Source organism: Brachyhypopomus gauderio, chromosome 8 (genome assembly GCF_052324685.1).
Source record: "Brachyhypopomus gauderio isolate BG-103 chromosome 8, BGAUD_0.2, whole genome shotgun sequence".
Classification (NCBI taxonomy): domain Eukaryota; kingdom Metazoa; phylum Chordata; class Actinopteri; order Gymnotiformes; family Hypopomidae; genus Brachyhypopomus; species Brachyhypopomus gauderio.
Window position 1 is genome coordinate 17,163,479 of NC_135218.1, and position 21,994 is coordinate 17,185,472.

Consider the following 21,994-nt stretch of genomic DNA (forward strand, 5'->3'; position numbering starts at 1 on the left):
CCTCGGCAACTCTTTTAGTGTCTTGTATTTCGATTAATTGAAAGCAGTTTCGGGTTATTTAAAAACTTTTAAGAGTTTCATAGCATGGTGGCGTATAAGAGTTATATTTGCTCTGTCTGTGTTTGGTGTAAGGTGAGTTTTAGGTAGTGGGTGCGTCTTTACGTTTGCGACTTTTGTGCGTTCTAACCCGTCTGCAAGATTTTCGTGTATCATGATAAATTATAACTCCTGGTAACTGCAGTATAAACAACTTAAAAATTGTAATCATTTGTGAAATAGACAAATAACAACTTACTAGATTACATTTATAAACAATATTCCTTAAACTGTATGCATTCGTTTAAGCTCAATGAAACAACCAAAAGCAACAATAAGAATTCTCTAAAGAGACCTGTAAGCTTCCATTGCTGTGGATCATTGATTAAAGTAAAGGCTAGTGTTTCATAAATAGCATTTAATATAATAAAAATAAATAAAGAATTTCTTATAGAAATGCAGTAAAACAAATCTGACTAACACCAGATCAAGTTCCCAACAGGGACTAACTACGGAACTCTAAAATAGTTTTACTTTGCACTGGTGTGCAGAATTATAGACGTGATGCAATAAAAAATGCATTATCATTCAGCTGGTACAGCTGGTCTGCAATTCAAAGACACAAAAACCAGTTGGCAGGTGCATGGAAGTCATCCAAGACCTACCGGTGTGTCATATGAACCTATTCATAACTTCACTGACCATGTTAGCGTCTTTCGTTTCAGTCAGTGGAAAGTAAGAGAGAATGGGATCAGGTGGAGAGGCAGGAGGAAATGTTCTCTCCATCAACATCAGACTCTGTATCTGTTCTTCATGGGTGTATCCACAGATCCTCGTTTCTGAACAGATGCACTTATCTTGACAGTGATGGCTCATTCCTCTTAGAAGCCATCTCTAGGTATCTGCTTATCACAGTTGAGATTGGCCATTGGTCTCAGTGCCCCTGGGAAACGTTCATTTCTAGTCAGCCTTAGTGTTTACTTGGCATGAATGTGGCATGTGCACGGTGGTACAATGTTCCAATAACGATTGACTATCTATCGGCATCCTGGACTCAAAGGCACCATGTTTTAAACAGTATGGACCAATGCTGCTATAGTATGTAATAACAGAAACTCCCATGGATTATAACTAACCAGCAATGGAAATGTATTGTAGGAATGTGTACACACTAAACTCATATAAATCAGAGAGGAGCAATGCTTAGTAAAAATCCAAGTACAGTAATCCCATCAAAACAAACTTTCACTGGAACACGGGGGCTTTAAAAAATTAGTATTGACTTAATCTGGTTTTATAGATTAACATCTGTATGCAGCTTATTGTATACTGAGTAAATATATGATGATCACTGCTTATTGCAATTATATAGGCATTAGGGTATAAAGACATTATATTTTACGCCAAAACAGTACTCTACGTTGGCTGAGACAGGTCACGGTGGCCATCATGGGTGGTCAGAGAGTAGTTATTTGTGTCGGTAATCTGCCTGTTTCTATCTGGGCATCAGTGCCATGTTTCAAACTGTCTGGCAGAGATAAAGCTATATAAAAAAATCACCAGAAAGTGTCTTATTTGCTAATGCCTTATATTTAGCCTAATTAGCACAAGCAAATAATCAGCTATTTATGTCATGTTCCTAAACTTATCTCTGTTCCTGAAATATCAGTTTATGTATTTGAAACGCATTCAGTTCGAGCATTCAGTTGTCTTTGCCAATACAAACTACAGGCCAACTCATCTTTTCAAGCATCTGCCTTTAATGATTTCCACAAGTTGTTTTCTATATTGAAGACCACCGAACCAGTTATTCAATGCTTAGACTGAACATATCCTTTCATATTGCTCAAGGTTGATTTTCTTGACAGCATTCCAGTTATGTCTTTCTGGCTTTTTCTGAAGCCTTTTCCACAAGTTATTTTCCTTCTCAGTAGACGTTTGCTCATCTTGACTGGATGCAAAGTCATTCTGTTTGAAAGGAATCTTGTGCTAAAGGGTTGTTACCTGAACATCTGCTGTGCCATCAGATCGTGCTGACTACGTATTTATATTTAAACTGGAACTAAAAGAGGAACTAATATTGTTTGTTGTTGGCTGACAACAACCTCAGGTGGCACCTCTGCTTAAAAACTTTCACTCTGAATTTTCTGGATGTGCTGAGAATACAGTCCTCTCAAGCCTTTGTAGTGTTGTTTGCCTCTACGTGACGGTTTGAATGTGCAAAACAGGACCCTGTGCTCTGATAGTCTGGCATGCAGGAGGTGTGCTCCAAGACCCTGGAAGGCATGGGGACCATTCCAGTAGGCTAGCAGGCACGGGGTCAACTGGCTCTTTGATGTTGGCTTTAACTGCCCAGCTATGAAAGTGATGGAGCAAGTAGCACACGCTGGGAAGAAGAGCCACAGTCCATCTGGAGGTGTCGCCTTATAAAAGGGACTGAACAAAAACAGCCGGAAATGTATTTGATAGAGAGACAGATATGCTTCATAGTGTCTTTTATAGACAGATATGCATCATAAAGTTTCTGGACATTGATGCTGATGGAGCTCTTAAGGACTTCTAAAAAATCAGCCAATCTCTGTGCTGGACACTCCCTGAACGGACATAGCTGTGGTTGAGTAGTCTGCTGCTTTATACTGATAGGGCTAACAAATCATTTACATATTGTATATATCAGCTGTAATTGCAAGTGTATGTATGTGGATATAGTATATAGCTACTGAGACACTGTTTAAGTGCTCTTAGACCCTATACAAACATCTATGATTGTATTACAAACGAGAGCACACAATATGCAATATGCATTCAGAAATTACAGGAGACATTTATGTATTAATCAGTAGGTAATAAGCAGCATTATGTTTGCTGCCTCTCTCTTATACGTCAGTAACATTAGTGAAAAATAAACATTACCAAAATGTCACTTTGCTGTTTTTGAACATTTAATTACTGATCCTGGTGATAACTGTGTAATAAACAGAGGTGGATGACAGGATTTCAGGCATTAAAATCAATGGACCATCTGTCTCTCTCAAGGTGTTCTCTCTTGACAGGGAGCATAATTACTGCACTGAATATGCTTCTACCATCCTTTAGCTGTATTTCTTACTGTAAACTTCTAAAATGCTGACTCACCTCTAAAATCTAAAGAGGTGTGGGGAAAAGTTTTGGGTTGTTTATTATGCAATAAAAGCTGATTAAGGCAGCAAAGGAACGTGTCACGTGACTCATGGCCACTTCCCTGCAAAGATTGAAGTCAAGGCTGCTCAGCATCTGATCAGCAGGAAACCTTTAGAGCAGTGCAGGGGGGGGGGGTTTAAAACATTTAGAACAGTGTAGGGGGGTTGAAAGCAGATGTAAGACAATGTAAGTGTGGGAATGTGTGTAAAAGAAGTGTGGGAGAGTGTGTGGAGTCACACTAGTTGAAATTCTACCATGTCATTTCAACAGGGGCACTGAATAATTTATGAAATAATAGTTTGAACAGGAGGGCTTAAAAATAGCTGTTGTTATGAAATGAGGAAACAAAGTTGTGTTTGAGGAATATGTGGACCATATACATGCAACAGTTCTAATTTTCTTTATTCATCCACCCTGAGATGAGTCAGCATTTTGTTTAATTCACTTTACATATGTATTTTGGTGTGTGAAATGAACATGTGAACATGTAGGTGTCCATCAGTGATGGTGTATAATTAATTGCACTCAGAATTCATTCGAAGGGGAGAGAGGTTTTATTTTTGATGTCGATGCAATGTGAGCTTTAAGCTTGGTCCATAAAGTAGGCTGGACCTCATTTCCCCTCCCTGTCAACACAGCCTTCTCCAATCCAGTCTCCCTGATAACAGCAATGGAATTCACCTAGGCTGTTCTTCAGGAAAGTGTTGAGGCATTGAATATGTAAGGACAGAGAAGGTCTGAGTGGTAAAGGGAGTGTCTCAAGTCACATGGGCTTTGTTCACACAGCACGTAAATGTGGCTTAAATCCTATTTTTTGTTGTTGATTGTTTGTTATTGTAGATTGTTAAATGTTGCCTCTATCTTTCATTAGTCTGAACAGATTGTATGCCTGAACTGACCCACATGCACGATGGAACAGTGTTTCACATTATACATGCATCTTGAAATTTCAGCCAACCATATCAATCACTAGTCTAATTTTAGTTACTCATGAAAGCACTCCACTCAACAGGTACAAGTTGCCTAAATAGGATTTTCTGAGTAAATACGATAGTTTTTTTTAGACTGTCCAAATGATCTTTTGAATGTGATCTATATCTGACATGAGTCTGAACAGATCCGGCTCCTGAACTGACTCGCATGCACAATCCAACCAATCAAAATGAATAACAGATAACAGATTCATGAGCTTCTACAAAGTTTACAAGAAGAGTGTGGAGAAAATGGAGACAGTTTCAGTGAGAGTATCACGGGCAAAGATCATGCTGGAAAAGGAAGGAAGCAAACATGAGTCTCCAACTGAAGAGTTTAATTAAACACAACAAAACCAAACATAATATCTGATTAACCAGAGCTCAAGAAAGGCAACAGAATTTCAATGACCAACATCGGCCTATAAAATGAACAACATTATAACGTGATAGTAGTGAATGAAGTAAATGAACACACATTACCTGAGTGGAGTGTTGTACACAACTAAAACATAGACATATCTATCAAAAACATAACTAACAAACATCCAGATGATATGGCACCTCTGCCTGATGAAATCTACTGGCAAAGGGGCACCATATCAGAGTGAAGACCTCTCTTCCAGAGACAGAATAGTGTTTTCACTTCAAGAAAAGAGAGGAAAAATACTAGAATAGTATTTCAAAGCAAATAAACTTAATTCAGGGGATGAGAAGAGAAAGTTGAGAAGACAGTTTGCACTATGATGGGCAAGAAGATGTATGGTTTGCTAATGGACATTTGCACCACCGAAACTGTCAGAAAAGTCATATAAAGACCTGGTTGACCTGTTACAATTGCTCTATGTACCCAAGACTATTTATTGCTTAGGAAATCAGCATGGAGATGTAATTTTATAACGTTGTAAAATGTCATTTTGAGTAATGTCTAGATGAATCCTTATGTGATAATTTTCCTTATGGTGTAAAAGGTTTAGAGCTGAGAGACTGCTTGCTCAAGTCCTCTCATACAAAGGTCTGAACCATAGCTCTCACATTTGAATGGGACTGGCTTTTGAAGTCACTAAAACTAATAGATACTTTCAGACGCTTTCAAAGCCTGCACAGTTGAAAGAAAAAAAAAACATGTCAAAACCTAAATATGAAACAAAGGCAACTTCATATTCAAGGAAGTGGAATGCAGAGAATGCAGGAAGAAAGGACATCACCAGAGCTCGTTAGGGAAGCAGGGAAGAAGGACATCAAGTGAACTAAGAGTCCGAATGTCAGAAGAAACACCAATACTATTCCACCACTCAAGGCCAGTAGTACCAGCAGCACTCTCCAGTTACAGTTGGAAGGAGTGCCTGGCCATGATTAACAAAGTGACCAGTTGGACATTGTTTGCAATGCTTAGAGACATGTAGAGATCTTAAACCTTTGTGTATTAGGGTTAAATACTTAGTGCATAACACAGTAATTGGTGTCTGAATAAAAATGTAAGTAAACAATGACACAGCTGTCTCTATAATAACAGAGAGGTTGTACAAACACTGGTTTAGATCTGCAAATTCACCATTGTCACCAAAAGACCCACAGTAAAGAATCACTGAAATTGAAGCATAATTTCACAGCAAAGTTGAAGTATAGGAATAGCACCATCACCTTGGAAATAGTTGAAGGAGGGAGCCCAGTTTCGATGGGTAGAGACTGTATCAGAAAGTTGGAGCTAAACCGGGGTAGCTTGTCCAGAGTGAACAGGATGGTGTGTGTGTGTGTAAGATAGCCATCTATGTTTACACCAGGGACAGAGATGCTAAAGGTGGTTGAGGCAAAACTGTATGCAGTGGAAAAAATCTGTACCAGAATTTTGTACTCCAGACAAGGTACCATACGCCCTTACACCCATACGTCCATACGCAGTCGAGAGGAAACTAAAACATTTTCTAATCTACATTTATCTTAGACCTAAAAACAAGAATTAAATCTCTAAAGACTGCCTGACTAGTGGTCCATTTAAGGGGTTACATTCATCCACTCATTGGCCATATGAGGTTGCTATTGTTCCTGCCATTTTCTAAAGGATAATGGAGCAGATTCCTCTGGACCTAGATGCAGAGGGAGAATTGAAATTAAGATGCCATCGTGATGACTAGTAGGAATTCACAGCACCATCTTAAAAACATAGAAGAGGTACTTCTCATGATCTCAAGGTTAAATTAGAGTAGTAGGACATGTTATAAATACATGTATCAACCCAAGAGAGAGTACAGAGACTACTGAAAAAGCAGCTGATCAGTCAAATGTAACTGAACTAGCTTATTAGGGGAGGTCTAGTTTTAATTTGTCCACAATAATCAAACCCACAACAATCAAGTTACAGAAAAAATCTAAATGGGTGTGATCAAACAAATATCAACTGGGATTTGATAACGTTAAGACACACTTAGTCAGTGGAAGTGTTAGTTCATTAAAACCCGGAGTTGGCAATTATGTCGCCATGCAGGAGTCACAGTGTTCTGTTCATGCAGAATGAAAGTCTGAAGTGAGTGAGCCATTGCTGTTGCTTCTAGAATGCTGACAAAAGCAGAGCAGAAATGCAGTCAAACAGAGAACGAGGCCCTGGGGTTGATTTTTGGTGGCATGAAATTCCATGAATACCTTTACAGTGTCAAGTTTAGCCATGTTGCTGCTCGCTTGCTCAGCCATAAGTCATTAGGACTCTGGTGACAGTCCCAGCACACTGAGCCTCAAATCTAGTTTGTTCCCATTCCTGGATCTTCTTAGTCTAGAGTGTTTCTATCTGACCATTCCAATTTGGGATACTGCTGAATCCACCATAGTCAATATGGCTGAGTTTGCATGGATAAAACATACACACACACACACAGACTCAAAAACATTTCAGGTAACTAGCAGTCATTGCAATTTTCATCTCAGTGCATTTTTTTACAGAAATATGTCATATTTGACATTGTTCTCCTGTAATGCCACTTCTACTTTACAGTACTGTAACATTCCAGATAGTGACAGCTTTATTTCATCAGGCAGCCAGTCAATGGTTCAACTTGAAGCAAATACAATTCTCCAACCGAGGTCATTAATACGAAACTGAACACAAGCGTGCACAAAAACTACAAGTAAAGAAAGCCAACATAACATTATTGACCTGCAAACCAGCCATACGAACACAGGCGACATGGTGAATGAGACTCGAAACATTCCATCTATATGAGGCGTGGCACAAAACAAAGCAACATGTACCAGGAAAGCACAATAGAAAAGCACACGATGAACAAAAGGCCACCTGGATGCCTCACCGCCAATTCAAGACTGCTGGCTGGGAGACGGCGTCACAGTACCCACCATCAAACAGACATGTGGAGGCACAGTGGGTAGTTGTGGTATCACGGCCACACCAGCACACCTCTATCCGCGGTGCACAGCTACACCATCCTGCGGGGGGAGGGTAGCGGATGGAGTGTGCACCACACCCACCCAGGCACAGGGAACAGTAAACACAGCACCACCCAATGCCCTGGCCATGATGACACTGCCCACTATCCTTGATGGGATAACGTTTCATCAGATACCACCTGTGTGGGGTGTGGCACCAAACCAAAACATACAAGACTTACACCAGAAAAGCATAAGATAAACAAAAAGCCACATGGACGCACCACCGCCAGACAGAGACTGCTGGCAGAGGCACTTAAGTGCACTTCAAGTTGCATGGCTGAACCTCCTAGTCTATCTGAGATTCACTTTGCATCATTGCGTCTCCTGCATTTAATAATTTTGTGTAATGATATTGTGTGGTATACTCTATTCCGTTTCCTGAATTGTATGTGAAAAATACAAGATATACAAGAAGTTTCCTCTTTAATGGAATATGAAATCCTGCCTGAAATGAGATGATTTTCAATGATGTGTGACACACCTGCTACAAAATAAGGACATAAAATGAAATATCATGTTATCAAAGAACAGGCCCATGGGGGCCAGAAGAGACGTGATGGACATTGCCCATCCTACAACCCTATAAATCACAACACCTCACATTTCACGGTGGAATTCAGCAATGGAGACATGTTAGTCTCTGATCAGCAGTTCCAGAACTAAACTCCCCAGCTGAGCTCTCTTCAAAGTCAGCTGAACTAATGCTCATCAAGAGACAGCATGCATCAGTCTGGAATAAGTGCACCAGGCAGTGTTTCTGTGATTACTGCATCTGCCAGGAGACTCCCACTCTGTAATCTCAAGGACAGTCCCAAACACAAATATAAGCTTTTCCCCTGTTTGTCTTCTCCAGTGTTGCCATGGTATTGTAGTCTCAATACCGTGGCTTTACAACAACAGTGGTGCCATTGTCTGTTAAACTAGTCCTACTCTTTGTAGTTGTTTTTTTTTCAAATAATCTTGTCTCAAAATACCCTCAGAATCTCAGCTTTACTGGTGTACCCTGTTTTGATTCCTTTATATATATCATTCTTGTTTTTTTATTTCCAATTGCTTTTTTATTAAACTTTGATAATGTTTTATCTGTGTGTGCACACCTCTTGCTCCAGAAGCTTGAATCACTGGGATAAGTACTCCATTCAATTGGAGTCCTTCAGACTCATGGTTACATCATGTTAATCATCAAGTGTGTCTCTTTTGTTGTGACTATTTTGTAATGTTTGTCAGGTGCCCCATTTATTAGACTTATTATTATCAATAATTCCTGACATATAATTAATAGAAATAATTCACAGTGAACCCTTACAATGAGCATTTTTTATTCCCTGTATTTAGGCCGATTTCCTGAATGAAACCCATTAGCTAAGTAAGTAGTAGGGACATTCAATTACACTGTGCAACAAACAGACAGGAAAACAAAGAAGCTTGATTATCTGTTTTGTCAGATCAGCTGTGGTAGCTCAAACCCCTACTGGCCAAACCAGAGAAAACGAGAGTGTACATGTGTCAGTTTGTTATTCCAATTTCGTTATTAATAATTATCCATATCTCATATTACGGAGTTGATGTGAAAACTCTTTCCCTCTCTGACTCGTTTCCTCTACCATTACAAATTGGCTGAAGACAGTCATTCTCTGAACTACTCCACAGAGATCAGAGGGGAAAACAAACAAAGACTGCTCTGATTTTGCAAATTAATTTTTAAGGGCTTATTTACGACACCAACATAATAATTGGTCTCGAGGCACTGTTATGTAATATATGGCAGAAAAAGAGGCCATGATGAGAGAATCTTGATATAAACAATCCAGATAATTTACTGTGAAAGAGGATGAGTGCGAGTCTTAAAGGGAGACCTTTGTCACTGTGTAACAACAAAGATGCAGTCAAAGCTTCTTCAAATCCATTTGGAGATGAGCTTTAGAACACAAAGCGCTTCACATAGCAACGTCTGTTTCTTTTAGGCAGATATCAGTGTTAAAACCCATTCAGGTTCATACATGCAATAGCCAGGCAGACATTTTTCTAGGGCCAAATTAACTTTTGTTGGCATCCACCTCTGTATCTGTGAATTGCTGATCATCTGCTTCCTTTCTCTGGCTCTCTGAGGAGAGCCACGCCGGCTGACCTCCTCTCGCTGTTAAGTAGACTGGGCAAGGGGGAATTGCAGCTCCATAAATATGCACACGTCTGTCTCATTTCTCTGCTATAACAAGGGCCGAAGTGCAGGAAGCAACCCTGGTGCTATCGGGGGGTGGTTGGGGTCATTTCCATGAGCAGCTCCAGAGCTCCAGAGAGCTTCAAGGGTACAGAAGCAGAACGTTCTCCATGGGGGATACACCCTGGCTCCCAGTGTCCTCCCGCAGCACAGCTGTGCCCCAAACCCTAGAGCCACCCCATCTGTTCCTGTCCAGGCCACATGTGCTGTTATCAGCTGGTGCAGGTGTGAACAGCCCCGTCCTACCTTCAAGAGGGCACCCGGGGTAACTACGACATGTAGCATCGTAGGTCAAAGGGTACCAAGCCCACCTCAGTTGCTGAAGGGTAAAGACAATGGTTGTGTGTGTGTGGGTGTGTTTGTGTGTGTGTGTGTGTGTGTGGAACCAGTAATTGTAGAACAGTGGTTAGGGAAGTGAGTGAAGAGTGACCAATGAGGATGAGGATGATAAGGGCTGTGCAAACGTTTGCCACATTTCCTCACATTACAGATGCTAATGCTCCAGTAATGAAACTGAATAACTGAACATGGGGTGTGTATTATTTCTCGCTCAATAAAAAGCAAAGTCTATAGAGTTGAATGCATACAACAAAAATTCCCATGAGTGCCCTGGGCTTATTCAGTGAAGCTTCTTCCCATTCATCTTATCTGACCTCCCTTCACCGAGGCAGTGGAGGAAACACAGTGACTCACAGCAGGCTGGAGCCCCACTGCCATGGCACTAACACTTATGGGAAAGCAACCGGAAAACAAATGTAGGTGCTATTGAGGGCATGGTGGGTGCTCTGTTTTCCAGCGTGGCAGCCGACAGCTCACACGTCTATTTTTGGTCTGATAAAGCATCCCATTTCTCACTGGCCTCTAATGCACAGAGAATCACACACACCCCTCAGAGCCGGGAGAGGACCGAGGCAGTCCGGCACCTGCACATCCATCAATCACCGAGAATCATTTAGATTACAGACAACCAAGAATGTACACCTGCGTGTGTGTATGTGTATGTGCGCACGCATGTGTGTGTGTGTGTGTGTGTGTGTGTGTGTGTGTGTGTGTGTGTGTGTGTGTGTGTGTGTGTGTGTGTGTGAGAGAGAGAGAGCATGTGTCTGAGAGAGAGACAGAGAGCTATAGAGAAATGGTGACTGGTATAATAGAAAGATGCACATGAAGTTTCTGCAAGCTGTCCTCATATACTCAGCACGTGTGAGTGTGTGTGTGTGTGTGTGAGAGAGAGAGAGAGAGAGAGAGAGAGAGAGAGAGAGAGAGAGAGAGAGAGAGAGAGAGAGAGAATGTGTGTGTTATCTTGTGAATGTGTCCCCCTAACCTCACAGTTTGAGTCTGTTATTGTGGGACTAGTCCAGTCATAGCCCCCAGATGGCTCTCTCAGTTGCTGGGTACCTTGTTCTAGAAGCCTGCTTTCCTTCTGGAGTCTCTCCTGATGAAACAGCTTGTTTGCTGTGCCAAACCAATTTAACTCTACAAATGTGCACGTTCAGCAAATTAACGCAGACACCACAATAAATCTCTACCTGAGAGTCCTCTGATACAGAACACCCATTTTTTTAAAGATCTGAGAGAATTTATATATAGCTCCTGGATATTCTTACCACTGAATCTGTTTCACTGTTTTAACCAGTTACTTCCTGGACATATACTGTTTTAATGACTCTTGTGAACTTTCATTGTAATGATGGCTTTAAATACATTTCCTAGACCTTACTCAAGTGGAAGAAACACATTTTCTTTGGTGTGTCACATGCAGAGCACCCGTGACTCTTAAGGACTTCTCTGACTGTGTGTGTAGAGCAGGAAGCTGCAGTCTCATCACAAAGATTTGTTGGCAGAAGATAATACCTATGGAGTATAGGCACAAACAGACACCAGAGGCTGTGTAGCACGTGCAGCCAGCTCTGTGCTATTGCTATTTCTTGAGGGGATGAAACTGGGCAGGAGGGAACAGGCCTGTATGAAACGCAGTCTGTTTGTGACAGACGCTGAACGATACCATTTACAGTACGTTACAATACTGAAACACCGTTGTAGTTCATGAGTTTATTTAAAGGAATGTTTAAATGAATGTTAAAAGCTTACTTGTGCTTCAGGAGAGAATATTTGCTACCAGGCACACTACATTCAGTGTAAACCCTTGATTTTTGCCTAAAAGCCTTCCCTGTGTGACATTGGGTAGTTGGTAGATAGTTGGTAGTTGGAGGCTGGATGCAAGTGTGGATATTCAGGGGATTTAATAAGAAAACAAACAGAACTACACAAAGCACATAGACGGGAAACAAAGACAAACCAAACACTAACCACGATAACCAAATAATACTGACAGAGAAAACACTAATACATTAAAGAAAGAATCTGGGAAACATAGAAGCAAAAGAGAGACAAATACATAAATAAGCAAACCACTAAGGATACACATCAAGCCCATAACTTACAAACACAATGACAGTTCAAACAAGAGACCAAACACAGGGCTTAAAGGACTTAAGGGACTTAAAGGAACTTAAAGAAACCAAACAGGACACAGCTGGATACAACGATGAGGGGGCAGAGTTATAAACGACAGGGGTGAGACAGGGCAACACATGGGGAAACCAAAACATGAACACATGGAGAACAAAACAAAGACATGACTGACAGGAGGGAGGAGGAAGCAGACGTGACACCCTTTCAATAGCCTACCCCACTGCTTATATCCCTCCCTCAGGCACACTGTCTCTTTGGTAGTTGTAGGAGCTGCTATGAAAAGGGCAGTCACATGCTCAATCTTGGCATGGACTCCCACGGACCTGCAACATGGGTAGCAAGAAAACATCAGCATCCCACTGTATCGTTTATTTGTCCTGTCCAAATCTCTGCAGTCTATCGGGCTCTGTCTGCTTTCTTGGTATCACTGGGTAATCTTCCCATTAATTACAAAGTTGAGACCAGGCAGATAATTTAAAATGAAAGGATCTCCTAGGCCTGTTATTTTTACGGAAAAGCTGAAAACTGAAGGCTTGATTGCTAAATTTAGGGAGAATTTTCTGCCTGTTCTGTTTCTGCCAATATACTATTGTTCTATAGGTTATAGTTATTGTATTCTGTTATTCTATAGAATATAGTTATTGTATTCTATTGTTCTATAGATTATAGTTATTGAATTCTATTGTTATATACAATATAGTTATTGTATTCTGTTGTTCAAGATTTTTTTTTCCCCCACTTATTTCTACTGGGTTATTGCACTGCTCTTTTTAGAGCTGTTATGTCAGATAAAACTCTTCTCTAAGGAGAAAGGCCACACTTCCCCTCTGGCTAACCATACAGAACCACCCCTGACTCCATTCAGTAATGTGACTTGCACCAGCACAAACTCTGCAGAACTACGCTATGAACACACATCTGTCTGACCTGCTCCTTACGTCCACATTCATACAGTCTGGACGCCATGCCGCAGTCATTCTGGACATCACAGCTCTCCAGCCCAACCCACACTGGAAACAGTTCAGTAGTTCTTTCTTTCATATTTCACATGCTCTTACAATGAAGCTAATAAAAAACATGCTTATTCGTGTATCTTTAGAGTAAAAGTTGTTTGTATATCATCAATTTTGATTTCAAATTTGAAAATGTTCAAAGTAAAGTTACATGCGAACGGTTGGTTCTGCTGAGGAAATGAGGATAGTTGGCATGACTACCGGTGTCTCTTTATGACTTGCAATCAGGACCACAGTAGTTCTCTGATCATGAGTGGAGCACTGTCTCTTCAGAACAACCATAGTTTTACAAAACGGCCTTCCATGATGAACCCTTCAAGAGAAGCTTCAGTGATTAGCTCCTACAGTTTGACATTTACACGGTAAGTGTGTGCTCTCTCCCCTCAGCCCCTCCTGCAAAAAGCACAGGAGTGAGCACACGGCCTCCTAGCTCCGCCCTGCACCATCATTCACTCCTTGGAGAGTTTGTTCCTCCTTCCCCAGCTCCCTGAAGACTGATTGCCATCTAGCACTTTGTGTGTTTTTTTTTCTTTTCTCCAGTCTCTTAGAACAATGCCGCTCTGATGAACAGATCACGTCAAGCTGTGCGCATCTGTCACTTGAGGAGTGATGGAGTGGATGGGGTGATACGGATGGGTGTGAACGAGGGGTAAAGCAAAGAGTGGAGCGTAGGAAAACATCCCATTCAGTTTCAGTACTGGAAACAGGCATGACATGTGCTGCAACCCCGTAAGCCATCTTCAAACTCCATACCTTTGAATCGATGGACTTGGCCAGGTCAATGGGTGTTCTAAATCTGCTCTACTGCACATGAGGGGATGCCTCAAGCTTACAGCGCAGAGTCCTGACTGTATACACATCTAGCATTGTACATTTTTAGTAAATCAATTATAATCAACTAAATCAATCATAATTTGCGATGCACATAATTGTCCATGAATTATGAAATATCTGAGGTTGCTCAGCAAACCTTCGTGCCAGGACTGAGATTTCAATAGATCACTATAATTAAGCTAGATGTGAGTGAATTAACATGAGAAATTAATCATGACAATAAATAAGCAATCTATTGTATTTGACAAAAGCCAAACACTGATTGGTTACTGATTGGGCCCTGAGTTCAGAACACTGGCAGGGATATGATGCCACAGTAATGAGCCTGTCTAGTGGTATTCTACTGAATGCGGTGCTGTCGGTCTGAGCTGTGAATGTGGCCCGGTGATTTCGAAGCAACCTGACGTACAGTTCATGAAAATGGGTGATAAAGTGCTCACCGGGGATCTGTCCCTGTGCTGCGATCTGTGTGAATGGACTCTGTTCGCCTAATCTCCTTCCCAGATGCTGGATACAGAGCAGCTGTATCAAGACATCAGGCTCCCTGACAAAGCCGTGTGCCGCCAGCCGGGTAACCTCGCAGGGGTCAAGGCTGGGCCCAGTGGCTTAAGGACTATTTTTGAGGCAGTGCATGACAGGCAATCAAACTCTGCTTTTATTATTTGCATTTCAGCATGGGCCACCCTGCCAAATATGTCAAGGGGATATACAGTGTAATTAATACAAAAGCATCCAATGACTTGAATTTCTCCCAATTTCCATCATGCATTTTTTTTCTTGTGTAGGCTCTGTTTCTGGAGCCCTCTAGCATTACATTATGGCATGGACTAGCAATATACTGTTGACTGAGTATATTGACTAAACCCAAAGAAAGGCAGATCGGTCTGCATATGAAGACATATGGAGTGAGTACGAACAGATTTGCATTAAAGCAGTGAGAAGGGGTTTATCAGGGTTTTTTTTGGTGCTCAGAGAGAGGTGTGACTATACTGTAACATGATGGTGCTGTTCCCATGGACAAGTTCAATTTCCTCTCACAACCCTTGCAGTGAGATGTCTTTGCCCAATACAATAACAGCAATTATTCCTAGTGGCAAGAATGTCCCATTTTATGTCAGGGGTGATTTCCATGTCGTTTTGACTGATTTCATTTTCTGTTTTTGCTTTTGTAGAAGTCTCTATTATTCCTGAAATGACTCACACATTACATTTGAGTGAATGCCATTGCATATCTTACATTTTAAATAGCTCAAATAGGAACCGGGTTCTTCGTAGGTTTGTATTTTCATAACTCAGCAGAGATGGGGTCATTAAAGAATGAATTTTAATTTTTTTCAAAAACTCACTTAAATACATTGCCATCGGTGCCTCCCTGCCTATACGGTCTGAATGTTTTACCAAACAGATGGCAGGAAGAGAAAGGAAGTGGAAGATGTTACTGACATTAAGCAGATACACTTCCAAATACTGTTAAATTAGGACCAATATCCACAGTGTTGTGTCTGGTGATGTTCCAGTTGGCTTAAGCACATTCCTGCAGTAAGAATAGCATTAAAGCAGTGGGGAAAAAAGCAAGGAAGAAAAAATAATGAAAGAAAGAAGGAAAGAAAGATAGAAAGAAAGAAAGCACTGCACAAGTGGTGAACAGAAACAGGTGCTGTGTTCAGGTGTATGTAAATGTTTTACTTTTGCTTTATTTAATTTGATAATGTCTTTTAAATTAAATTCAGCACTTTTCAAGTAACACTTTTATAGACTGGTGAATAAATTGCACAGACAATAGAATTTCTTGCAGTGGTCATTGGTTATTATTCAGTACTCAGTAGTATCCAGACTATCCAGAGCTGTTTCTACAGAATTCATACAATTGATCCAGGCACTGAATTTCTCAATGCTGATAGTTTGCCATTAATATCTCGTACCTGGAAATATAAGACCAGAAAGAGCATGTGTGGGGAAGAGATGGAGTTAGAATAAAGCCAGAACCTCATCTGCATTCTGCTACCAGCTGTCATCCTTACAACTTCAAGCAGATGTGACATATGACTGATGATAAAGAAAAGCATGTTACAGCCTTACAGGAACTTAGCTCACGGCTGTAGATACTGACTCTGCTATGGCGATAAGAGGCTGGAGTGAACCTGTTGGTTTGGACAGAGATGTGGTACAGGGAAGGCCCAGGGCGGAGGGATCTGTCTGCACATGAATCAAGTCTGGAGCAATAATGTGTCTGTCAGGGAGAGGATATCCATGGGTGGACACTAAACTCTTATCTGTGTTGGTCCGTCTGTTGGCCCTGCACGTTTCCACAAATATTTTCACTCTATGTATATTCATATAAAGGCCGGTGCTAAACGTGACACTGACATGATTTACAGAGTCATACACAAGCTAAAGACTCTCTCCTCAGATGCCCCAAGTTTTATAGTAGGAGATTTTAATCACTGTAATATGAGAAAGGCTCCTAGCAGTTTCCAGCAATACATCACTTGCTCAAAGAGGGTAAACAACATCCTGGATCTTTGTTATAGGTCTGTAAAAGTGCTTATAAACTGTCCAGGAAGCACAGGAAGCCTTTTAAAGATAAAGAAAATATAGTCTAAAAAGGCCAAAGTGTGTAGACTGTTGATGCTGTTAAGTATCTGCAGAGTTATTTTGATTGCTCAAATTGGTCACTTTCTCTTGTTCAGACATCACTGAACTGATGGATGTATCTGGCTATATTTTATTGTGTGAAGAAGCTGTTTTTCGTACAAGAGAATTGAAACTGCAGCCAAGCCATGAGTCACAAAGAATATTGAAGACCTTCTAATAAAGAAACACAAACTATATCATAACAGCACAGAGACAGAGAAATGGGATATAAAGAGATCAGAAATTAAGAAAGTAATGAACAAGCATAAAATCGATAATATGTTTAGGAGTAATGATCTAATAATGGAACTAGATGAGATCTATGACTGGCTGTAGAGGGACGGACATCAGACCAATGAGACTTGATAAGGCACTTAATGGCTTTAATATGAGACATGAACAACCTCACTCTCCTTATGCCAATTGTGCAGTGTTTTCAGAAAGAGAAGAACTAGCATTCTCATTTTTTCATCTACTTAGTATGAAAAATGCTTTAAAAAGCTAATTCATTGTTTGGGTGTCTCAGGTAAACCTCTGAATGCATGAAGTTCTTAAGTTGTCATATTCTTAAATATTCAGTGTAGGAAGGAGAAATCCTTGCTCTGTGGAAAAGGTGCATTATTGTTCCAGTAAATGTAAATCAGTGAAGCAACTCATTGGCCTTCACCAGGTAGCCCGAACATCATTACTGATAAAAGCATTTGAGAAACCCATTACAAAGAAGCTACTGGGTTTATTTGAGGAGTATTTAGACCCGATGCAGTGTGCAGCCAGTAGGTGAAGGGTAGATCGTACTATCGTTACTCTGATAAACCTCTACAGACACCTTAAAATGATACAAGAATCTTGCATTTGACTTCAAATTAGTTTTTTTAGTCAACAAAACTTTAGTACAATTTTATATAGTTTCTAATGTAGCATCTAGGATTGTGGACTTTTGTGATGTGAAGACCACAGCGGTTAAAGGGCATTGGTTTATCTCAATACCTTCTCAACTCTGCCAGCTCACCACAGGGCTGGATTCGGTCTCCTCTCTTGTGTATTCTTAACAAAAAAAAAAAAAAAAAAAAAAAAAAAATCACTAAAGAAGTCAATTCCAAGACCTATATGTTCTGAAATCTCTTCAACTGCATCGCCCATGCGATGGGACCATGTGTGGTTATTGATCATGTTTCTGTAACAACTAGGAGAGAGGGCTGGACGCAAGTGCGGACTGAACAATGAATTTAATGACAAAACTGATGGATATACACAAAGCACACAATACATACACCAAGAATAATCAAACACCTAACATATGCACCAAACAACACTAACAGAAATAGCTAGGTGGACAAGGCTAAATAAAAGCAAAGACATCAACAAGCAAAATCACTAGAGAAACCAAAGTCACACAAAGTACATCTAATAGGGAATACAAAATACAAGGAGTACATACAGACTAGTATTACAGACACAAAAAACCAAGATACCAAATCGCATACAAACAAGAGGTACTTACAATAACCAACAACACAAGAGACTAAACACAAGACTTAAATACACTAACCAACCAAGGGACTCAACAAGACACAGCAGAAAGCAATAACGAGGGGGCAGGGGAGTGAAGACAGACACAACTAGGAAATTTCAAAATAAAAGACAAACAGAAGACATGACCGACAGGAGGGAGGCAGGCCTGACAGTTTCTTTCCATCAGCATATTTCCATGTGCCGTTCATTTACTTCCCTGTTACACCCCCCTCTAGCGTTCTTCCTCACGTACACCTGCATCTAGTTACTTTCCCAGCGAGTGTGCATAAATAAACCAATATTAGTTCCACCCTTCATCTGTAATTGTGACCTCATAGATGTGTATATTGTGAGACTTCATTCATAACCACTGTGGACGCTTCTCATGTACTTGTGAAACATCGTCTCCTTTCAGTTTTGTTAAACGTCTTTTTGTTTAAGCGTTGCCGTCAGACGCTTGCATCCCGCCCTCGTCTCGTCACAAACATAGTGCTTGTTAAGCCTTCCACAACACGGGGAGACTGAGCGTGACCCCAGTGATTGACAAACTTTGTTCAGTGCATCCAGATAGTAATCTAAAAGTTAACCATTACAAAAACAAACACAGTGACATGGAGACATCCATCAAGAGCCCTGTGTTCCATCACCTGTGTGGATTAGCAGTTGATTTGCAAAGTTATAAATATGTGGGGACAGTTATTGATATTAATCTGCCCCTTAAAGTGAATACTGATTCAGGGCAGCTGAAACATCACTTATTAAGGTTAAACATGTTTAGTGTGGACAAGAGGAAGTAATAAGTAACTTACTGAATCTGTTTTAGCTTTTCCCATGATAACTAGGATTGGTATCTTAAATGTCAAAGATAAGAATCATTTAATCAACAGCAGTATGGCAAACAGGATGGTGTTATCCAAACTCCCTTGAATAACTTGAATTTGTCATGTCACCCAGAAAGCGAGACTGATATGGAGATATCCATAGCATCTGCTTAACTGAGAGTTCCAGCTGCTTCCTTCTGGACATAGATTTAGGCTCCCAATGGTGATGGAAGTGTATAGAGGAATGACTTTTCTATATTACTAGATGTTTGTTTTGGTGAGTACTGGTGATGTGTTTTGTGATTGTTATATGTTAAGTATACAAGTTGAAAAACAAAAAGTATTACACTTTTATGCCTGATGATGTTTTAAATAAATTAACTGCTAGACAAAGAAGTACTGTTTATGGCATAAGTGGTGCAATTTGTTGAATCCAGCTGAAAACATGGAAGTAAATATTTTAACGGATATTAGCTACACAATCGCATACAAACAGGAGATGCTTCAGATCAGAAATACAGTGTTATGTCAAAAGATGTGTAATTTATAATTTTCCAATGATTGAAAATTGTCAATCCATTCAAAAGAGATCCATTCAGAATCACAGTGGGGTTTGAAGGCTTGGTAACAGGCCTTACAGAGAGCACTGGCATCCTCTCAGCTGATGGGATTTAAAGTGTTTACTTAATCACATAAAACCAACTGTGAGGCCATAACTCTAACGCTTGGCCTGAATGTGATATCCATCACCAAAATCCCCTGGCAGTCCGTCATCTGGAAACAGACTGAAGAATGACATTTACAGCTATCGCTGTCATCTTTTCCCTTGAGTAAAGAAAAGAGATGAAGGTGAAAATCAAACTCGTGTGTAATTAAAGACATAAACTTAAGATAATTACCCTCCACTTTATTTTGAAGTCTTACAGTTTTCAAATGTCGTCTTTGATGTAGTACATCAAATATCTCGATGTAAATAAGCTCCACAAGAAAGCCTCAGATTACACTGTATCTCTCTCTCTCTCTCTCTCTCTCTCTCTCTCTCTCTCTCTCTCTCTCTCTCTCTTTCTCATGTATGTATGACAAAACATACTTTGACAGAGAGATGCAATGCATTTCTGACAGTAAAGCGTGGACAACAGGGCCAGTCTGGACAGGAAGCCACAGTGCTGGTCAGCAATATCTTGTTTACACAGCGGGATCTTTTAACAGCCAGCCATTATAAAGTGTGTAGGACTGTAGTCAGCTGAGTCCGCCGGTGTGCTGCTGTTGGCACTGGCTGCCTGCTACTTTGTACTGATACTCAAGGTAAGTCACATGTCAACAACCACTGCGTGTGTTTGTGAGAGACAAGCCAATAGCAAGAGTTGGAGACGGGAGAGGAGAGCATGAGTATCTGAACATTTCCTCAACTCTGACTGGCCTCTCTGCCCTGCAGCAGATGTGAGTTAAATGGGCTCACAGCACAAGGCAGAAGGCACTTAGATTTAAGCCTCTTCCTCTGCCCTGTGTCTGTACATCCCCTCTAATAACTCAGCCTGTGTGACCAGAGATTAGCTGTTTTTAAATATCACATCAGGAACAATTACTTATACAAATAGCTTCTGTTAGGTAACTGAACTCTAAAAAGTATTGCAGAGTTCAAGTTGATGTCAGGTGTCATTGTCTGGGATACACTTAGATACCTGCACTTGTATTGCTGTATTTAATTATGTTGACATACAGTTATGACCATGCAGAAAATACACTACGTTCACTTGTCATGTACAGTACTAACAAAAAGGTTTTTGAGTAAAAGAATTGTGAGACATGCATTGTATTGTTCAAACAAATCTGACCACAATTAGTATCTCTGTGTTTTCTTCATGCCAGAAGTGAAACTAAAATCCAGACATTTACCTTTGTATTTTCACTCATTGTAATGCAACTTTTGCAAATGAAATGCAATTTTCCACAATTCTGATATTCAATAGAAATAGAAATACAAAGAGCAAATACTCTGCATACTGTTTCCTCAAGCCTGCATGTGCCTCTGTGTTTGTGGGCAGATATGGCTTTCTCCTAGAAACCTGAATATTAAAGAGGGCCAAGATAAGACAATGCCAACCTTTACATCACCCAGCAACTCAGTTCCTGAATTCAGTGGTACTACTGACCATTCATAAACCCTGCTCCACTTAGCAACCATTGCTAATTATATATTGTGGTGGTTTCTGGTCTCGGCAGGGAAACAGGATGCCACAGCAAAGGGGAGGAACTGAGAGGATTCTTATTTAATCTACTGGTATTTTAAACAAAAGGAAAACTTCTGTGAGAAGCTCTAGCAGAGAAGAGCTCTCTCAGTCTGTAACTTCGAGAAGTCCCCGAAAGAGAAGATGGCGTGTAAGGAGGCTGCTGATAACCACACACAGTGGAACTAATTTTAATTACACACTCATTCACCCGGGCTATGTCTTCATCCCTTCATCCTGATCCTGCAGAAAATGTTCAAGCACACACACACACACACACACACACACACACATATATACACATATATATATATAGAGGCACCTAATATGTAGGCACCTAATCACCTAATAGCATGTTGGCCTTCAGAACTGCAGCTTCTAGACAGATTCTATTAGGTGTTGAAATCATTCTGCAGGAATCTTGGACCATTTGGACAGAATAGTTTCTCGCAGATGCATCAAATTAGATAGAGATACTGACCTTTCACACACACTGAACAGCCTGTTCTTCCTTGCCCTAGAGATGCTCTATAGGATTAAGATCCAGGGACTGTGAAGGCCAGAGAGGCAAAGAAAACTCGCTGTCATGTTTCTGGAACCAGTCTACCACTATCTGACCTTTGTGGTATGGTGCATT

At 40.6% G+C, this 21,994-nt stretch overlaps 1 protein-coding gene across 4 annotated transcripts in view; it reads left to right on the forward strand.

The window, feature by feature from the left end:
* Positions 1–21,994, forward strand: part of pex5la (peroxisomal biogenesis factor 5-like a) — a 61,119-nt gene that overhangs the window by 1,215 nt on the left and 37,910 nt on the right. The window lies entirely within an intron of this gene.